The 20,591-nt window shown below is 38.6% G+C and overlaps 1 non-coding gene across 1 annotated transcript; it reads right to left on the reverse strand.

The window, feature by feature from the left end:
• Positions 1 to 17,626: 17,626 nt before the first annotated feature.
• LOC112739511 (small nucleolar RNA R71) lies at positions 17,627 to 17,734 on the reverse strand. Its single transcript, XR_003170446.1, has one exon. It is a non-coding gene; the product is annotated as a small nucleolar RNA R71 (small nucleolar RNA).
• Between the last annotated feature and the right edge of the window lie 2,857 nt (positions 17,735 to 20,591).

Below are 20,591 nucleotides of genomic sequence, written 5' to 3' on the forward strand. Positions count from 1 at the left end.
GCTAGGAGTAAAGAGAAGACAATGGAATAAATGAAATGAACCAGGAAGCAAAAGTGGACCTAAAGTTAGCTCAAACTTTTGCACAAACTTTTGGTGAAAAGTTAGCCCCAACGTTAGCCCCTAACTTGGGCTAACGTTGGAACTTGAAAATCACTCCCTGGGTACCAAAAGTTTGCGCAACGTTAGCCCCTAACTTTGAGGCTAACGTTGGCACATGAAATCACCCCTGGGCACCAAAGTTTGCGCCAACGTTAGCCCCTAACTTTGAGGCTAACGTTGGCATGAGAAAACCTCCCTGGGCACCAAAATTTGCGCCAACGTTAGCCCCTAACTTGGGCTAACGTTGGCACATGAAATCACAAGGAGGAGCAAAAGTTTGCGCCAACGTTAGCCCTAACTTGAGGCTAACGTTGGCGCCAAAGTCACCAAGGAAGGCAACGTTGGGCAAAGTTAGACCCTAACTTTGCACCAACGTATATCAGCAAATGTGTTGGCTGATATGAAAAGTTGGACAAAAGTTAGACCCTAACTTTGCTCCAACTTTTGGTCCAACTTTTGCAAAACTCAACCCGGTTAATTGGTTCTTTGGTTCCTCCAAACTCCAAGAGCAATCAACCAAGGCCTCTTTCAACCCAATTCCACCAAGAGCAAAGGCCCAACTCAAGGCTTGAAGATCATTGGAAGAAAGTGTATAAATAGGATAGAATTCAAGTTCTTGGGAGCTTTTAGCTTTTTTTCTTTTGAATTTTCATAATAGTTTTCGGAGAGCTTTGGATATTGAGTGATCTTTAATTTTTTAGTCTTGGGAAGGAGAATTCACTTCTCTTCCTCTTAGTTTTATTGCTTTCAATTTCAATTACAATTGTCTTGGATCTTGGGTTGGAGAATTGAAGAAATTCTGTTTCAATCTCATCCTTGGATCTCTCTGTTTTATTACTGCTTGATTGAATTTAATTTCTGTTAATTGCTCTTCATCTACTTTCCTTGCAATTGTTCTTGTTGGATCTAGGAAGGCATTGAGATCTAGACTTGGTTTTCTAGTCTCTGGGTCCTGAGATCTGAACTTCTAATTTCCAATTCTCTGTTTACTATTTCATGTTCATTTACTTGTTTTGCTTCAGATCCGATTTGATCCAAATCATCTTCTCCTTCTCTGCTTGATGCAATTTACTTTTCCTTGTTTAATTTCTGCAACTCCAAGTCCCAATCCCCTTTACAATTCAAGTCATTTACATTTCTTGCACTTTAAGATTCCGCAATTTACATTTCTTGCACTCTAAGTTTCTGCCATTTAATTTCTTGTTCTTTAAGATTCAGCAATTTATTCCTGTTCTCTTTAATTTCATGTCGATTACCAATTCCCTTTACTTTCAATGCAATTTAAATTCTGCAAATCACAAATCACTCAACCAAATCTTGATTCGCTTGACTAAATTAACCACTAAGCTAAAATTGCTCAATCCTTCAATCCCTGTGGGATCGACCTCACTCCCGTGAGTTATTATTACTTGATGCGACCCGGTGCACTTGCCGGTTAGATTTGTGTTGTTTTGGGAGAGATTCGTTTCTCCAACAAAATAACTCATCAAGTTTTTGGCGCCGTTGCCGGGGATTGATTAGATTGACAATGATTAAGTGAGGTGGTAATCTAGATCAAGCACTTTTTCTTTAATCTTTGATTAACCCACTAACTGTTTGATTTTTTGTTAAACTAACTAACACTTCAATATAGCAGTAGATTGAAGTGTCACTGACTTTGTGCATTTCTCATGCTCTGCTTGTATGTCAGGCACAAGAAGAACCATACCCAATTTTCATGAACAAGACGAAAGAACTCTCAGGAGGTTAAGAAGAGCTGAAAGAGGGAAAAATATTGTTGGAGAAGAGGAATCAGACGAGGAATATCAAGAGAGGGAGGAACATTCAACCAATCCACCAGGTGGAGCAAACAACAACAATGACAACCCACCCCAGAGGAGAGTTTTGGCTTTCTATACCTTTGCAAATCCTAGACATTATGGAAGCAGCATCTTAGCTCCAAACGTCAATGCTAACAATTTTGAACTCAAGCCACAACTCATCACTTTGGTTCAGAACAATTGCTCTTTTGGTGGAGGACCACTCGAAGACCCGCACCAACACTTATCCACTTTCTGAGGATATGCAACACTGTCAAAACTAATGGTGTGCCTCCTGACAGTTACAAGCTGATGCTATTCCCATTTTCTCTCAGGACAAGGCCACTCAATGGTTGGAATCTTTCCAAGGGACAGCATCAACAACTGGGATGATTTGGTAACCAAGTTTCTTGCCAAGTTTTATCCACCTCATAGGATTATAAGGTTAAAGGCTGAGGTACAAACATTTACACAAATGGAGGCTGAACCCATCTATGAGGCATGGGAGAGGTACAAGGCTCTGATCAGGAAATGTCCCCCTGCCATGTTTAATGAGTGGGAGAAGCTGCAGAACTTCTATGAAGGCTTAACACTGAAATCCCAGGAAGCTTTGGATCATTCAGCTGGAGGTTCCTTGCAACTCATGAAAACTGCAGAGGAGGCTCAAGAACTCATTGATATGGTGTCCAACAACCAATATTTCTTTGCTCATCAAAGAGGCCGCCAACCATCACAAAGGAGAGGAGTAATAGAGCTAGAAGGAGTGGATTCAATCCTGGCTCAGAACAAGATAATGCAGCAGCAAATTCAACAACAATTTGAGCAAATGGCCAAGAGGATTGATAGTCTCCAAGTTGCAGCAGTTAACACCAGCCAACCATCAACCACATGGGGACAGAGTGAAGAAACTCAAGAAGAACAACCACAAGAGCAAGTACAGTATATGCACAACCAAGGACCAAATGAAGTTTATGGTGATACATACAATCCATCCTGGAAGAACCACCCAAACCTCAGATGGGGAGATAATCATACCCAAAATCAACAACCATGGCAGAGGAACTCAAACCAAAACAACCCAAGAAACAACCAAAACTACAACCAGCAGCAGACTAACCAAAACCCCTACAGAAAACCTCAAAACAACTACCCCAACCCAACCAATACCAATCTAATAACCAAACCACCAACCAAAATGCCTACCATCCACCACCCACATCTTATAACCCACCTCAAGTATCACCTGAAGCCCAAAGAATCACTAACTTGGAGGCCGTGATAGGCAAAATGTTGAAACACCAGGAAATGGTAACCAAGAATCAGGAAGCCTCCCTGAAGAGCCTAGAGAGACAGATGGGGCAACTCTCCAAGCAAGTATCTGTTGAGAGACCTTCAAGCTCACTGCCTAGTGACACAATCCCAAATCCCAAGGAGGAATACAAGGCAATACAATTAAGGAGTGGGAGAACATTGATAAGCAACAATGACACTACAAAGAAGCAAGCAGAGAGCATCAAAGAACCAACAGAGGATGAGAAGCAAGCAAGGACGATGAAGCTAAGGAGCAAGTTGTGATGCCAAACAAAAGCACTGAGAAACTTAAAGAGAAGGACAACCAGCCACATAGCTCAAAGGAAGTAGCTCAGGGATAGCAGCAAATAGGAAAGAGCATCACACCTCCACTACCTTATCCCCAGAGGTTCAACAAAGAGGTTAAAGACCAGCATTTTCACAAGTTCCTTGAGACCTTCAAGAAGCTGGAAATTAATATTCCCTTGGCTGAAGCACTTGAGCAAATGCCCCAATATTCCAAGTTTCTGAAGGATCTTATCAACAAGAAAAGAAGTTTGCTTGAGAGGGAAACCGTATTACTCACCGAGGAATGCAGTGCTGTGATTCAACGGGGTATTCCACCAAAACTTAAGGATCCGGGAAGCTTTGTAGTCTCATGCACTATTGGCAAGATAATTCTCAACAAGGCTGTCTGTGACTTGGGTGCCAGCATCAATTTAATGCCTCTCTCAATGATGAGAAAACTTGCCATAGAAGAGCTTAAACCCACCAGGATGTCACTAGTCATGGCTGACAGATCAATCAAGACACCCAATGGAATTGTGGAGAATCTGTTGGTGAAGGTTGGGGAGTTTATTTTCCCAGCAGATTTTGTAATTTTGGATACTGAAGAAGAAGAAAACGACTCAATCATTCTGGGAAGGCCATTTCTACACACAGCAAGGGCCATCATTGATGTAGAAAAAGGAGAAATGATCTTCAGGGTCCATAATGAACAAATGGTCATAAATGTGTTCAAATCAATGCAAAACGCTCCTGAGCAAGAGGATTACGTAAGAGTGGATATGATAGACAGTTTGGTGGAAGAAATATTGGAAGAAAATTTTCAAGAGCAAGAAGGAAATCAAGGGGCAACAGAGGAACAAGTGGCTGAGACCTCTACTGAGCAAGATGAAAGACAAGATAAGAAGGAAGATGTACGAAAACAAGAACTGAAACCTTTACCCACCCATCTCAAATATGCATTCCTTGGCACATCGGAGAGCTTCCCAGTAATCATTAATTCATCCCTGACAAAGAAGGAAGAAGGAGAACTTCTTGACGTACTCAAAGCTCACAAAGATGCTTTAGGATGAACCATTGATGACCTGAAGGGAATCAGCCCTGCAGTATGTATGCATAAGATCCTCTTGGAAGATAATTCCAAACCAGTGGTTCAACCGAAAAGAAGGCTAAATCCCACAATGAAGGAAGTTGTCCAGAAGGAAGTAATGAAGTTGTGGAATGCATGGATAATCTTCCCAATATTTGACAGCCCATGGGTAAGCCCGGTTCAAGTTGTACCAAAGAAAGGAGGAATGACAGTCATCACTAATGAGAAGAATGAGTTGATCCCTACTAGAACAGTGACTGGGTGGAGGATGTGCATAGACTATAGAAGATTGAATGATGCCACCAGGAAAGATCATTTCCCTCTCCCATTCATTGATCAGATGCTGGAAAGGTTAGCCGGCCATGCCTATTATTGCTTGTTGGACGGATATTCTGGGTATAATCAAATCGTGGTGGACCCCAAGGACCAAGAGAAAACTGCCTTTACATGTCCATTTGGAGTTTTTGCATATCGGAGGATGCCCTTTGGGCTCTGCAACGCCCCTGCCACATTTCAAAGGTGTATGCTCTCCATTTTCTCTGATATGGTCGAAAAGTTTTTAGAAGTCTTCATGGATGACTTCTCTGTTTTTGGTGATAATTTCAATGCTTGCCTAAACCATTTAACCCTTGTCTTGAAACGGTGCCAAGAAACTAATTTGGTTTTAAACTGGGAGAAATGCCATTTCATGGTACCCGAAGGGATTGTTCTTAGCCATAAAGTTTCAAAAAAAGGGATAGAGGTTGATAAGGCAAAGGTTGAGATCATAGAAAAACTCCCTCCACCAATTAATGTGAAATCTGTTAGAAGTTTCTTGGGGCATGCCAGATTTTACAGAAGGTTTATCAAGGACTTTTCAAAAATAGCCAAACCTTTGAGTAATCTGTTAATGCTTGATAACCCTTTTGTTTTTGATGAAAACTGCCAGCATGCCTTTGAAACTTTAAAAAATAGACTCACAACAGCACCAATCATCACACCTCCAGATTGGGAATTACCTTTTGAACTCATGTGTGATGCAAGTGACCTTGCAATTGGTGCTGTACTTGGGCAAAAGAAGGGAAATTTGCATCACGTCATATATTATGCAAGTAAAGTGTTGAATGAGGCCCAAAACATCACAACAGAGAAAGAATTGCTAGCTGTAGTCTATGCATTTGATAAGTTTAGATCATATCTAGTAGGATCCAAAGTTGTGGTTTACACTGATCATGCTGCACTTAAGTATTTGATGTCAAAGCAGGATGCTAAACCAAGACTCATCAGGTGGATACTGCTCCTACAAGAATTTGACATAGAGATAAGAGATAGGAAGGGCACTGAAAATCAGGTCGCTGATCATCTGTCGAGGCTACCACATGAAACAAGTCAAAAAGCATCCCAGCCCATAAATGAAAGCTTCCCAGATGAGCACCTTCTGCAGATCCAGCAAGCACCTTGGTTTGCTGACATAGCAAATTACAAAGTGGGAAGGAAGATACCGCAAGAGTTCTCTAAGCAACAAGTGAAGAAATTGATCAACGAAGCAAGGAAATTTTCATGAGATGAACCCTTCTTGTTCAAGAGATGCTCTGATGGAGTAATCAGAAGGTGTGTTCCCGAAAGTGAAATGAGGGACATCTTGTGGCATTGTCATGGTTCAGCTTATGGTGGACACTTTGGCCCAGAAAAAATAGCCGCAAAAATACTGCAGAGTGGCTTCTATTGGCCAACTATCTTCAAGGATGCCAGAGAATATGTACACCAGTGTAATGAATGCCAGAAAGCAGGAGGATTAACAAAAAGGAATGAGATGCCTCAAAACTTTATCTTAGAATTAGAATTGTTCGATCTATGGGGAATTGATTTCATGGGGCCTTTTCCTCCTTCTTATTCTTTTAGATACATCTTGGTGGCAGTGGAGTATGTCTCAAAGTGGGTGGAAGCCATAGCCACAACCACCTGTGATGCACAGATTGTCCTCCAATTCCTTAAAAAACACATTTTCACTAGGTATGGAGTGCCAAAGGGTCTTGTTAGTGATGGTGGTAGTCACTTTTGCAACAAACAGATGGAGAAACTCCTCCATAAATATGGAGTAATTCACAAAGTAGCCACACCTTACCATCCTCAGACTAACGGCCAAGCTGAACTTGCAAATAGAGAATTAAAGAAGATCCTAGAGAAAACAGTGGGAATCACAAGAAAAGATTGGGCTAGAAAGCTAGAGGATGCATTGTGGGCGTATAGGACAGCTTTTAAAACTCCTATTGGCAAGTCACCCTTTCAGCTATTGTATGGAAAATCCTGCCACCTCCCTGTAGAGCTTGAACACAGAGCTTTTTGGGCCAATAAACTCCTCAACCTTGATCCCCAAGCTGCAGGAGAAAAAAGGTTGTTACAACTAAATGAGTTGGATGAATTTAGACTAGAAGCTTATGAAAGTGCTAAGATATACAAGGAGAGAGCTAAGAAGTGGCATGACAAGAAGATCACAAAGAAGGAATTCAAGCCAGGACAGCAAGTGCTCCTGTATAATTCGAGGCTTAAAATCTTCCCTGGCAAACTGAAGTCTAAGTGGACTGGCCCATACTTGGTGACAAAGATTTTTCCCTATGGGAATATTGAACTGCTAGATGAGGCAACAAAGAATCAATTCACAGCAAATGGTCACAGAGCAAAGCTGTACTTGGGAGGACAATGGGGTAAGGAAAAAGAGGTTCAACACCTACAACCCTCTTAAAAAGAATTGAAAAATGTCAAGCTAGTGACAATAAAAGAGCGCTTGTTGGGAGGCAACCCAACCTGAGGTAGTTTTCCTTTCATAACTTTTTCAATAAGAGTGTTGGATAACTGCTATGTATTGCAAGGAGCTAAGTTTGGTGTTGCACACCAAAAACAATCTAAGGGAGAATGCAGGATGCTAAGTTTGGTGTTCCACCAAGACTTCATTTAAAATTACATTCTAACTTCCTGCACATTGCTAGTTCCAAGCAATCAAACAGATTATTCAACAACTTAACTATTTTTGTTTAGTCTCAATTTCATAACCTTTAGCAAGGACACAAAAGTTTGCCCAGAGTTAACCTGTTGAATCAGAAGAAGTAGCAAGGAATTAAGTCTGGGAGTTAACCACCAATTGAAGATACCATGCATCAAGACTCAAAAAGGGGCACAACAGAAAGAAGAACAAAAGAAATGCAAACCAATAGGTTGTATCTATACTTAACCTTTGCTGTTGAGAAATACTTTTGATTGATGTCTTGTTAAAGTGTTCATTTAGTTCAAACAGATTCAAACTTCTCTTAGAATAAGTAAACTAGTCTATGTGTGTGCTTGTGTGTTTACTTTCACTTAGCAAAAAGCGTGTTTTGTCCCCTGCATCTTTAAGTTCAATAAAAGAAATGTTTGAATGTGAAGCAAGATAGTCTCTGTTAGATAGAAGTAGAATAAAAGTAAATGGTGGTATGTGTGTGGTTGTATAATAGCTCACTTTTAGTGAATAAAGAGCTAGGATATCTCATTCTAAGTAAAGAGTGACCTACTGTCTATGAATCTCAATTAAATAAAAAATTCCTTGGTTAGAAAGAAAAACAAAAAGAAAGAAAGAAAAGAGATAGCCAAAAAGTGGCAGAACAAAAGGAAACAAAAAGAAACAAAGCTGGACACCAATAGCTTGAACTTTAAAATATATGCCTGTGGTGTCTTTGTACTAGGATCTGCTTGGATTAGTAAGCTCTTAGGAGTGCATCAACACTCGGTGACTTGGGTTAACTAATCCGGGATCATCAGCTGAAAGTCCACTATCAAGAGCAACCTAACTACAAGGCATTTAGTAACCCAAAGAGGTGCTGGGCATCAATGTTTTAAGAAGAAATGTGAGCCAAGTGTCTATGGTGAATAATGTGTCAAGTATAAAGAAAAGGAAATGAACTTGCTACACATGACACTCAAATAAAGCTTATAAACAAAGTAATAGCCAAGGATAAAGGAATAATGAGAGGTCATAGCAGTATGTTACTTGAAGCTTGAAGGAGACTTTCTAGGCCTAGGAGTCAATAAGAAGTGAGTATTTATATATCCACACAAAATCCCATGAACTATCAATAATACTCTGCTAGCATGAACATCCTCTTCCATTTCATTCTTTCTTCTCAATAAAATCTTTTTTTTGCTTGGGGACAAGCAAGCTTTAAGTTTGGTGTTGTGATGACAAGTCATCTTAGCCTATTTTAACTAGTCTTTTTCTTTTGTTTTCATTAGAATTATGCACTTTCTTGAGCTCTAAGCAAGCCAATTTGGTAGATTTTTATGTTTCCTTTGATTTAATCAACCATGTATGAATTCATGCTATTTCATGAGGTTTTATACTATAATTGTCACATATTATGAAAGAATGAATATCTCATGATTTTAAGCATAGCTTTGATGTGTTTGGTTGATTAATGATAGGTGAAGAAAGCTTGGAGAAAGGTTGAAGCAAGAAAGAATAGCTAGGAGTAAAGAGAAGACAATGGAATAAGTGAAATTGAACCAGGAAGCAAAAAGCTGGACCTAAAGTTAGCCTCAAACTTTTGCACAAACTTTTGGGTGAAAAGTTAGCCCCAACGTTAGCCCCTAACTTTTGGGCTAACGTTGGAACTTGAAAATCACTCCCTGGGTACCAAAAGTTTGCGCCAACGTTAGCCCCTAACTTTGAGGCTAACGTTGGCACATGAAAATCACCCCTGGGCACCAAAAGTTTGCGCCAACGTTAGCCCCTAACTTTGAGGCTAACGTTGGCATGAGAAAAACACTCCCTGGGCACCAAAAGTTTGCGCCAACGTTAGCCCCTAACTTTGAGGCTAACGTTGGCACATGAAATCTACAAGGGGAGGAGCAAAAGTTTGCGCCAACGTTAGCCCCTAACTTTGAGGCTAACATTGGCGCCATAAGTGCACCAAGGAAGGCTAACGTTGGTGCAAAAGTTAGACCCTAACTTTTGCACCAACGTGAGTATCATCAAATTGTGTTGGCTGATATGAAAAGTTGGACCAAAAGTTAGACCCTAACTTTTGCTCCAACTTTTGGTCCAACTTTTGCAAAACTCCAACCCGGTTCAATTGGTTCGTTTTGGTTCCTCTTCAAACTCCAAGAGCAATCAACCAAGGCCTCTTTCAACCCAATTCCACCAAGAGCAAAGGCCCAACTCAAGGCTTGAAGATCATTGGAAGAAAGTGTAAAAATAGGATAGAATTCAAGTTCTTTGGAGAGCTTTTTTTTTTTAGAGCTTTCTTTTAGAGCTTTCTCTTTGAATTTTCATAATAGTTTTCGGAGAGCTTTGGATATTGAGTGATCTTTAATTTTTTAGTCTTGGGGAAGGAGAATTCACTTCTCTTCCTCTTAGTTTTATTGCTTTCAATTTCAATTACAATTGTCTTGGATCTTGGGTTGGAGAATTGAAGAAATTCTGTTTCAATCTCATCCTTGGATCTCTCTGTTTTATTTACTGCTTGATTGAATTTAATTTCTGTTAATTGCTCTTCATCTACTTTCCTTGCAATTTACAATTCCCTTGCAATTGTTCTTGTTGGATCTAGGAAGGCATTGAGATCTAGACTTGGTTTTCTAGTCTCTGGGTCCTGAGATCTGAACTTCTAATTTCCAATTCTCTGTTTACTGTTTTCATGTTCATTTACTTGTTTTGCTTCAGATCCGATTTGATCCAAATCATCTTCTCCTTCTCTGCTTGATGCAAATTTACTTTTCCTTGTTTAATTTCTGCAACTCCAAGTCCCAATCCCCTTTACAATTCAAGTCATTTACATTTCTTGCACTTTAAGATTCCGCAATTTACATTTCTTGCACTCTAAGTTTCTGCCATTTAATTTCTTGTTCTTTAAGATTCAGCAATTTATTTCCTATTCTCTTTAATTTCATGTCGATTACCAATTCCCTTTACTTTCAATGCAATTTAAATTCTGCAATCACAATCACTCAACCAAATCTTGATTCGCTTGACTAAATTAACCACTAAGCTAAAATTGCTCAATCCTTCAATCCCTGTGGGATCGACCTCACTCCCGTGAGTTATTATTACTTGATGCGACCCGGTGCACTTGCCGGTTAGATTTGTGTTGTCTTGGGAGAGATTCGTTTCTCCAACAAAATAACTCATCAAAACTCTTGGCAAAGTATAAGAACTGGAAGTCCTATCCTTATCAATTGTGATGAGAATTGGATTTTAATCCCACTTGGTCAGCCTTTACTAAACAAAGGAAAGTTAAGTGGGCTGATTGGCTTGATTCTCAAATCCTAATTAACTCATGTGGAGAGACTAGCTTTAGAGCAATCCTAGTTCAATCAGAATCTGCCAATTTCAACCACTGTTTTATTTGACAGCTCAAGCGTCACCAATTACCTTAACCAAAGCCAAGAATGTAGAAAGCTAAATTAAAATCATAAATATCCAGAATACCTCAAATAAAATACATTCAAAGTAGTAAAATCTAACATGGAAAAGTTCATAAGCCAATTGGAAAAATAAATAAAAAAAAAGAACCTAGGATTGAGAGTTACTCCTAAAACTAAGAGAAGTCCTAAATCCTAATCCTAAGAGAGAGGAGAGAACCTCTCTCTCTAAAACTACATCTACTCCTAAAATTATGAATGTGAGAGCCTCCTTATGAATGGATGTATTCCCCCACTTTATAGCCTCTAATATGTGTTTTCTGAGCCGCAAAACGGGTCAGAAACAGCCCAGAAATCGCTGGAGAAGAATTCAAACACGCTGATTTTCATCACTGCGATGCGGCCGCATGGATCACGCGGTCACGTCACCTAGCGTCAGGGAAACTATAGCATATTATATATCAAATCGAAGCACCGGACGTTAGCTTTCCAACGCAACTGAAACCGCGTCATTTGGACCTTTGTAGCTAAAGTTATAGCCGTTTGAGTGCGAAAAGGTCAGGTTGGACAGCTTAGCAATTTCTCCAACTTCTTGTATTTCTTCCACTTTTCCATGCTTCCTTTCCATCCTCCAAGCCATTCCTGCCTTATAATATCTGAAAATACTTAAGACACATATCAAGGCATCTAATGGTAATAAGAGAGGATTTATATAAAACCATGCAAATATAAGATCAAATAAGCATGTTTTCAATCAAAACACATAATTAGGAAGGAAATATAAAACCATGCAAATAGTATGAATAAGTGGGTAAAGAGTTAATAAAAACCACTCAATTGAGTACAAGATAAACCATAAAATAGTGGTTTATCAACCTCCCCACACTTAAATATTAGCATGTCCTCATGCTAAGCTCAAGAGAAGCTATAAAGATGAAGAGGAATGGTATGAAATGCAACCTATGAATGCAACTACATGCTAAATGCTTTTACTTACTTGGTTAAGAGTAAATAAGTTCTCCAAGACAAATACAAACCAATTTTCACTAATTCAAATCAGACAATAAAAAGCAAGTGAACTTGTATGAAGACAGCTCATGAAAGCAGGGAACATAGAATTTAAGCGTTGAACCCTCACTGGAAGTGTATATCACTCTAATCTCTCAAGTGTATAGGGTTATTCACTCTACTCTTCTCTAGTCATGCTTTCTAAACCTTGTTCTTGATCTAACCAGTCAACAAAAATTTAATGTACCAATGCAAACATCATGAGGTTTTTTCAAGGTTGTAATGGGGCTAAGGTAAGGGTGAGGGTGTATATATATAAGGCTAAGTGAGCTAACAAAGTGAATCCTTGATTAGTCTAAGATCTCACCTAACATATACATACTTTATATAATTTAAAAATACTTTACCTAGCTACCCAAAATTTTCCCACTTTTGTATTACATGCTCATATATCAAACTTATTTTTGAATTTTGTCCCATGTGCATTGATTCTTTTTATTTTGCATTTGGGGCAATATATATTTTTTTCATTTCTCTCTCTCTTTTTTTTTGTATCCTCTTATTTAATTACTTAATATATTTTTCTTCAATGCACATGGTAATTTAATTATTTTGATTTCACATGAGCATGCTTCCCAAATTTTCAAATGACTTATTCAATTTAATTCCCTACTTTTTCATATCATCCCATGTTCCCATAAAATTCCCCACACTTAAATTTTACACAATATCTATCTTAAGCTAACCAAGGATTCAACTTGGGATTCTTATTTTGTTTTTCTGCTTAAGGCTAGTAATGTGGTTATAAAACAGAAGGGATTTAAAAGCTCAAGGGGGCTAACAAGGGTGATGTAAAAGGTAGGCTAATTTTGGGATAAGTGAGCTAAAATCAAACAATGGCCTCAATCATATGCAAACATGTAAATATACTAAATATTAGACATATAGATTGGAACAAAATATAGATTACAATCATAGAGAAGAAAATACACAAGAATAAAATATTTATGGTTAAATAATGTAACCATATAAATAAGCTCAAATCTCACAGGTTGTGTGCTCTTTAGCTCAAAAACCATGTTCCAAATACAACTTCAAACAAGTTTTAACATAAAAATTTTTCAATTTAAATTAGTGAAATTTTCAAAGAGAGGGTCTTAAAAGAATTTTATTACTTTAACCAAGTAGTAACTAAATGCACAAAATCAAATAAATATGCAATCAAATATGCAATTGCAAAAATGAACAAACAAATAAAATAAAAAATTTGGTGTTGAGTCAAGAAATAACTAACCCATGGAGATCGGTATCGACCTCCCCACATTTAAAGATTGCACCGTCCTCGGTGCATACTAAGATTTGCAAGTGGACGGGTTGTTTCAACTATTGCTTTTCTCTAAGAATTGTGCAGATGGACTTGCCTGTCTCCCCATGTAAACGTCTTCCGGTTCTCTTCCGGGTGGCCATCCTGAAAGAAAAAGGGAAGAAGAGTTACTGATGAGCGGATAATTTATATGCTTTTTGACATTGTTTTTAGTATGTTTTTAGTAGGATCTAGTTACTTTTAGGGATGTTTTTAATAGATTTTGTGTTAAATTCACATTTCTGGACTTTACTATGAGTTTGTGTGTTTTTCTGTGATTTCAGGTATTTTCTGGCTAAAATTGAGGGACTTGAGCAGAAATCAGATTCAGAGGTTGAAAAAGGACTGCTGATGCTGTTGGATTCTGACCTCCCTGCACTCAAAGTGGATTTTCTGGAGCTACAGAACTCGAAATGGCGCGCTTCCAATTGTGTTGGAAAGTAGACATCCAGGGCTTTCCAGAAATATATAATAGTCCATACTTTGGCCAATAATTGACGACGTAAACTGGCGTTCAACGCCAGCTTTCTACCCAAATCTGGCGTCCAGCGCCAGAAAAGGATCCAAAACCAGAGTTGAACGCCCAAACTGGCACAAAAACTGGCGTTCAACTCCACAAATGGCCTCTGCACGTGCAACACTTAAGCTCAGCCCAAACACACACCAAGTGGGCCCCGGAAGTGGATTTATACATCAAATACTTACTCATGTAAACCCTAGTAGCTAGTTTATTATAAATAGGACCTCTTACTATTGTATTAGGCATCCTGGATTGTATTTTGATCCTGTGATCACGTTTTGGGGGCTGGCCATCTCGGCCATGCCTGGACCTTTCACTTATGTATTTTCAACGGTAGAGTTTCTACACTCCATAGATTAAGGTGTGGAGCTCTGCTGTTCCTCAAAGATTAATGCAAAGTACTACTGTTTTCTATTCAATTCTTCTTATTTCGCTTCTAAGATATCCATTCGCACCCAAGAACGTGATGAAGGTGATGATTATGTGTGACGCTCATCATCCTTCTCCCTTATGAACGCGTGCCTGACAAACACTTCTGTTCTACATGAATTAAGCTAGAATGAGTATCTCTTAGATCTCCTAACCAGAATCTTCGTGGCGTAAGCTAGAATGATGGCGGCATTCAAGAGAATCCGGAAAGTCTAAACCTTGTCTGTGGTATTCCGAGTAGGATTCAATGATTGAATGACTGTGACGAGCTCCTAACTCGCGATTGCAGGGCGTTAGTGACAGACGCAAAAGGATAGTAAATCCTATTCCAGCATGATCGAGAACCGACAGATGAATAGCCGTGCCGTGACAGGGTGCGTGAGCATATTATTCACTGAGAGGATAAGATGAAGCCATTGACAAGGGTGATGCCTCCAGATGATTAGCCGTGCCGTGACAGGGCATTGGATCATTTTCCCGAGAGATGACCGAAAGTAGCCATTGACAGTGGTGATGTATCACATAAAGCCAGCCATGGAAAGGAGTAAGACTGATTGGATGAAGATAGCAGGAAAGCAGAGGTTCAGAGGAACGAAAAGCATCTCCATTCGCTTATCTGAAATCCCTGCCAATGAATCTACATAAGTATCTCTATCCCTTTTATTGTTTATTTTAATCTAATAAAGTATCATGTTTAAATCCGCCTGACTGAGATTTACAAGGTGACCATAGCTTGCTTCAAGCCAACAATCTCTGTGGGATCGACCCTTACTCGCGTAAGGTTTATTACTTGGACGACCCAGTACACTTGCTGGTTAGTTGAACGGAGTTGTGTCCACACATAGTAAAGAGCCATAATAATGATTCCATACAATAACAAAGAGTACTACATTAATGTGATCACAATTTCGTCCACCAAGTTTTTGGCGCCGTTGCCGGGGATTGTTCGAGTTTGGACAACTGACGGTTCATCTTGTTGCTCAGATTAGGTAATTTTCTTTTTGTTTTGTTTTCAAAAATTTTTCAAAAATCTTTCAAAATTTTCTCCTTTGTTTTCGAAAAAAAAAATTAATTAAAAATGTTTTCAAAAATAAATTATTCTATGGTTTCATAATTTTTAAGAATGAATTCTAGCGTTTCATGAAGCATGTTGAAGCCTGGCTGGCTGTAAAGCCATGTCTCAATCCTTATACCCAAGAGAAGAGCTTCTTTATCTTTCTTAGCCAATTGGCTGTTGAATGTAAGGAATGTCAGGCGTGTCATGTCTGAGTTACATACTAAAGCTTGGCTGGCTATTGAGCCATGCCTGACCCTTTGATTGGAGCTTTAGAGCATAAGATTCCTGGAATTCATATTGAAAATTTTGGAATCCTTATTTTTCTTTTCCAAAATAGTTTTTCGAAAATATAAACTAAAAATCCAAAAAAAATTAGAAAATTATAAAAATCAAAAATATTTTTCTGTTTCTTGTTTAAGTCTTGAGTCTTGAGTCATGTTATAAGTTTGGTGTCAATTGCATATGCATCTTGCATTTTTTTCGAAAATTTCATGCATTCATAGTGTTCTTCATGATCTTTAAGTTGTTCTTGGTAAGTCTTCTTGTTTGATCTTGATGATTTTTTGTTTTGTGTCTTATCATGTTTATCATATGCATTCTTGAATTCTTAGTGCCTAAGCATTAAAGAATTCTAAGTTTGGTGTCTTACATGTTTTCTTTGCATCAAAAATTTTTCAAAAATATGTTCTTGATGTTCATCTTGACATTCAAAGTGTTCTTGATGTTCATCTTGACACTCATATCATTCATGCATGCATTCATTGTTTTGATCTAAAAATTTCATGCATTGCATCATTTTTCTTGTTTTTCCCTTGCATCATAAAAATTCAAAAATCAAAAAAAATATCTTTCCCTTTTTTCTCTCATCAAATTCAAAAATTTGGATTGACTTTTTCAAAAATTTTTAAAATCAAATTGTTTCTCATGAGTCAAATCAAATTTTCAATTTGAAAATCTTATCTTTTTCAAAATCTTTTTCAAAAATCAAATCTTTTTCAAAATTCTTAGTTATTTTTGAAAATTCCAAAAATATTTTTCAAAAATCTTTTTCTTATTTTTAGACCAAATTTTCGAAAATAACATAATCAATTAATGTTTTGATTCAAAAATTTGAAGTTTGTTACTTGCTTGTTAAGAAAGATTCAAACTTTAAGTTCTAGAATCATATCTTGTGATTTCTTATGAATCAAGTCATTAATTGTGATTTTAAAAATCAAATCTTTTTCAAAAACTAATTTCTATCATATCTTTTCAAAAAAAAAATATCTTCTTATCTTATCTTTTTCAAAATTTGATTTCAAAATATCTTCTCTAACTTCCCAACTTCTTATCTTTTCAAATTTGTTTCAACTAACTAACTAACTTTTTGTTTGTTTCTTAACTTTTTCAAAACTACCTAACTAACTCTCTCTCTCTAATTTTTGAAAATATCTTCCCTCTTTTTCAAAAATTTCTTTTTTATTAACTAATTATTTTTATTTTTTTTATTTAAAAAAAAAATTTCGAAAAAAAATACTAACCTTTTTCAAAAACTATTTTCAAAAATTACTAACTCTTTTTCAAAAATTGTTTTCGAAAATTCACTTCCCCCTCTCATCTTCTTCTATTTGTTTATTGATATACTAACATCTTTCCTTCAACTCTCCAAAAATCCGAACCCCCTCTCTCTCTGAGTTCAGATTTTCTTCCCTTCTTTTCTTCTACTAACACAAGGATCCCTATACTGTGGTATAAAGGATCTACATTATTATTACTATTTTTTCTGTGCCATCTTCTTTGTCATATGAGCAGGAGCAAGGACAAGAACATTCTTGTTAAAGCAGATCCAGAACCTGAAAGGACTCCGAAGAAAAAATTAAGAGAAGCTAAAATACAACAATCCAGAGATAACCTTTCAGAAATTTTCAAACAGGAAAAGGAGATGGCAGCCAAAAATAATAATAATATAAGGAAGATGCTTGGTGACTTCACTGCACCTAATTCCAATTTACATGGAAGAAGCATCTCCATTCCTGCCATTGGAGCAAACAACTTTGAGCTGAAATCTCAATTAGTTTCTCTGATGCAGTAGAACTGCAAGTTTCATGGACTTCCATCTGAAGATCCCTTTCAGTTCTTAACTGAATTCTTGCAGATATGTGATACTGTTAAGACTAATGGAGTAGATCCTGAAGTCTACAGGCTCATGCTTTTCCCTTTTGCTGTAAGAGACAAAGCTAGATTATGGTTGGATTCTCAACCCAAAGACAGCCTGAACTCTTGGGATAAGCTGGTCATGGCTTTCTTAGCCAAGTACTTTCCTCCTCAAAAGCTGAGCAAGCTTAGAGCTGATGTTCAAACCTTCAGGCAGAAAGAAGGTGAATCCCTCTATGAAGCTTGGGAAAGATACAAACAGTTGACGAAAAAGTGTCCTTCTGACATGCTTTCAGAATGGACCATCCTGGATATATTCTATGATGGTTTATCTGAGCTATCAAAGATGTCACTGGACACTTCTGCAGGTGGATCCATTCACCTAAAGAAAACGCCTGCAGAAGCCCAAGAACTCATTGACATGGTTGCTAATAACCAGTTCATGTACACTTCTGAAAGGAATCCTGTGAGCAATGGGACGCCTATGAAGAAGGGAGTTCTTGAAGTTGATACTCTGAATGCCATATTGGCTCAAAATAAAATATTGACTCAGCAAGTCAATATGATCTCTCAGAGTCTGCATGGAATGCAAGCTACATCCAACAGTACTCAAGAGGCTTCTCCTGAAGAAGAAGCCTATGATCCTGAGAACCCTGCAATAGCAGAGGTAAATTACTTAGGTGAACCTTATGGAAACACCTATAACTCAACATGGAGAAATCATCCAAATTTCTCATGGAAGGATCAAAAGCCTCAACAAGGCTTTAATAATGGTGGAAGAAACAGGTTTAGCAATGGCAAACCTTTTCCATCATCAACTTAGCAACAGACAGAGAACTCTGAACAAAATGCTTCTAATTTAGCAAATCTAGTCTCTGATCTATCTAAGGCCACTGTAAGTTTCATGAATGAAACAAGGTCTTCCATTAGAAATCTGGAAGCACAAGTGGGCCAGCTGAGTAAAAGGATCACTGAAATCCCTCCTAGTACTCTCCCAAGCAATACAGAAGAGAATCCAAAAGGAGAGTGCAAGGCCATTGACATAAGCGCCATGGCCGAACCTGTGAGGAGAGGAGAGGACGTGAATCCCAAGGAGGAAGACCTCCTGGGACGTCTAGTGATCAATAAGGAGCTTCCCTCTGAGGAACCAAAGGAATCTGAGACTCATCTAGAGACCATAGAGATTCCATTAACCCTCCTTATGACCTTCATGAGCTCTGATGAGTATTCCTCTTCTGAAGAGAATGAGGATGTTACTAAAGAGCAAACTGCCAAGTTTCTTGGTGCAATCATGAAGCTGAATGCCAAATTGTTTGGCATTGATGCTTGGGAAGTTGAACCTCCCTTGTTCATCAATGAACTAAGTGATCTGGATCAACTGACATTGCCTCAGAAGAGACAGGATCCTGGAAAGTTCATAATACCCTGTACCATAGGCACCATGATCTTTAAGGCTCTGTGTGACCTTGGTTCAGGAATAAACCTCATGCCCCTCTCTGTAATAGAGAAACTGGAAATCTATGGGGTGCAAGCTGCTAAAATCTCATTAGAGATGGCAGACAGCTCTAGAAAACAGGCTTATGGACAAGTAGAGGACGTGTTAGTAAATGTTGAAGGCCTTTACATCCCTGCTGATTTCATAGTCCTGGATACTGGAAAGGAAGAGGATGAATCCATCATCCTAGGAAGACCTTTCCTGGCCACAGCAAGAGCTGTGATTGATGTTGACAGAGGTGAAATATTCCTTCAATGGAATGAGAACTCCCTTGTGTTTAAAACTCAAGGATCTCCCTCTACAACCATGGAGAGGAAGCAGAAAAAGCTTCTCTCCAAGCAGAGTCAACCAGAGCCCCCACAGTCAAACTCTAAGTTTGGTGTTGGGAGGCCACAACCAAACTCTAAGTTTGGTGTTGAACTCCCATATCCAAACTCTAAGTTTGGTGTTGGAGAGTCTCAACAAAGCTCTGCACATCTGTGAGGCTCCATGAGAGCCCACTGTCAAGCTATTGACATTAAAGAAGCACTTGTTGGGAGGCAACCCAATGTTTATCTAATTCTTATTTTTATTGTTTTTCATGTTTTCTTAGGTTCATGATCATGTGGAGTCACAAAATAAACAAAAAAAAAATCAAAAACGGAATCAAAAACAGCAGAAGAAAAATCACACCCTGGAGGAGCATCTGTCTGGCGTTCAAACGCCAGAACAGAGCATAGTTCTGGCGCTGAACGCCCAGAATGGGAGCATCCTGGCGCTGAACGCCCAGAACAAGCATGGTTCTGGCGTTCAACGCCAGAAATGGCAGCAAAGGGGCATTGAACGCCCAAAATGGGCACCAACCTGGCGCTGAACGCCCAGAGTTGTGTGCAAGGGCATTTTGCATGCCTAAATTGGTGCAGGGATGTAAATGCCTTGACACCTCAAGATCTGTGGACCCCACAGGATCCCCACCTACCTTCACTCACTCTCTTCTCTCTTCTCAATCATCCTCTATTCCCAATAAACACTCATCCCTTCTGTCTTCCATTTACCACTCACACCCATACACCTACTTACCTTCAAAAATTCAACATCTCTTCCCCACCCAATCCCACCCATATGGCCGAATACACACAGCCATCCATCTCCTCCATATCCTCTTCTTCTTCTATTCTTTCTTCTTTTGCTCGAGGGCGAGCAACATTCTAAGTTTGGTGTGGTAAAAGCATAGCTTTTTTGTTTTTTCCATAACCATTGATGGCACCTAAGGCCAGAGAAACCTCTAGAAAGAGGAAAGGGAAGACAAAAGCTTCCATCAAGGGTCTATAGCTCAGTGGTAGAACATTTGACTGCAAATCAAGAGATCCCTGAGATACCTCAGGGGATACATTTTCTTCCACACAATTATTGGAAGCAACTAAGGGTGGAACATCAAGAGCACTCCATCATCCTTCATGAAATCAGAGAAGATCTAAAAGCAATGAAGGAGGAGCAACAAAGACAAGGAAGAGACATAGAAGAGCTCAAGGACATCATTGGTTCCTCAAGAAGGAAACGCCACCATTACTAAGGTGGATTCATTCCTTGTTCTTATTTCTTCTGTTTTTTGTTTTCTATGTTATGTGCTTATCTGTGTTTGTGTCTTCATTACATGATCATTAGTAGTTAGTAA

Source organism: Arachis hypogaea, chromosome 13 (genome assembly GCF_003086295.3).
Source record: "Arachis hypogaea cultivar Tifrunner chromosome 13, arahy.Tifrunner.gnm2.J5K5, whole genome shotgun sequence".
NCBI lineage: Eukaryota > Viridiplantae > Streptophyta > Magnoliopsida > Fabales > Fabaceae > Arachis > Arachis hypogaea.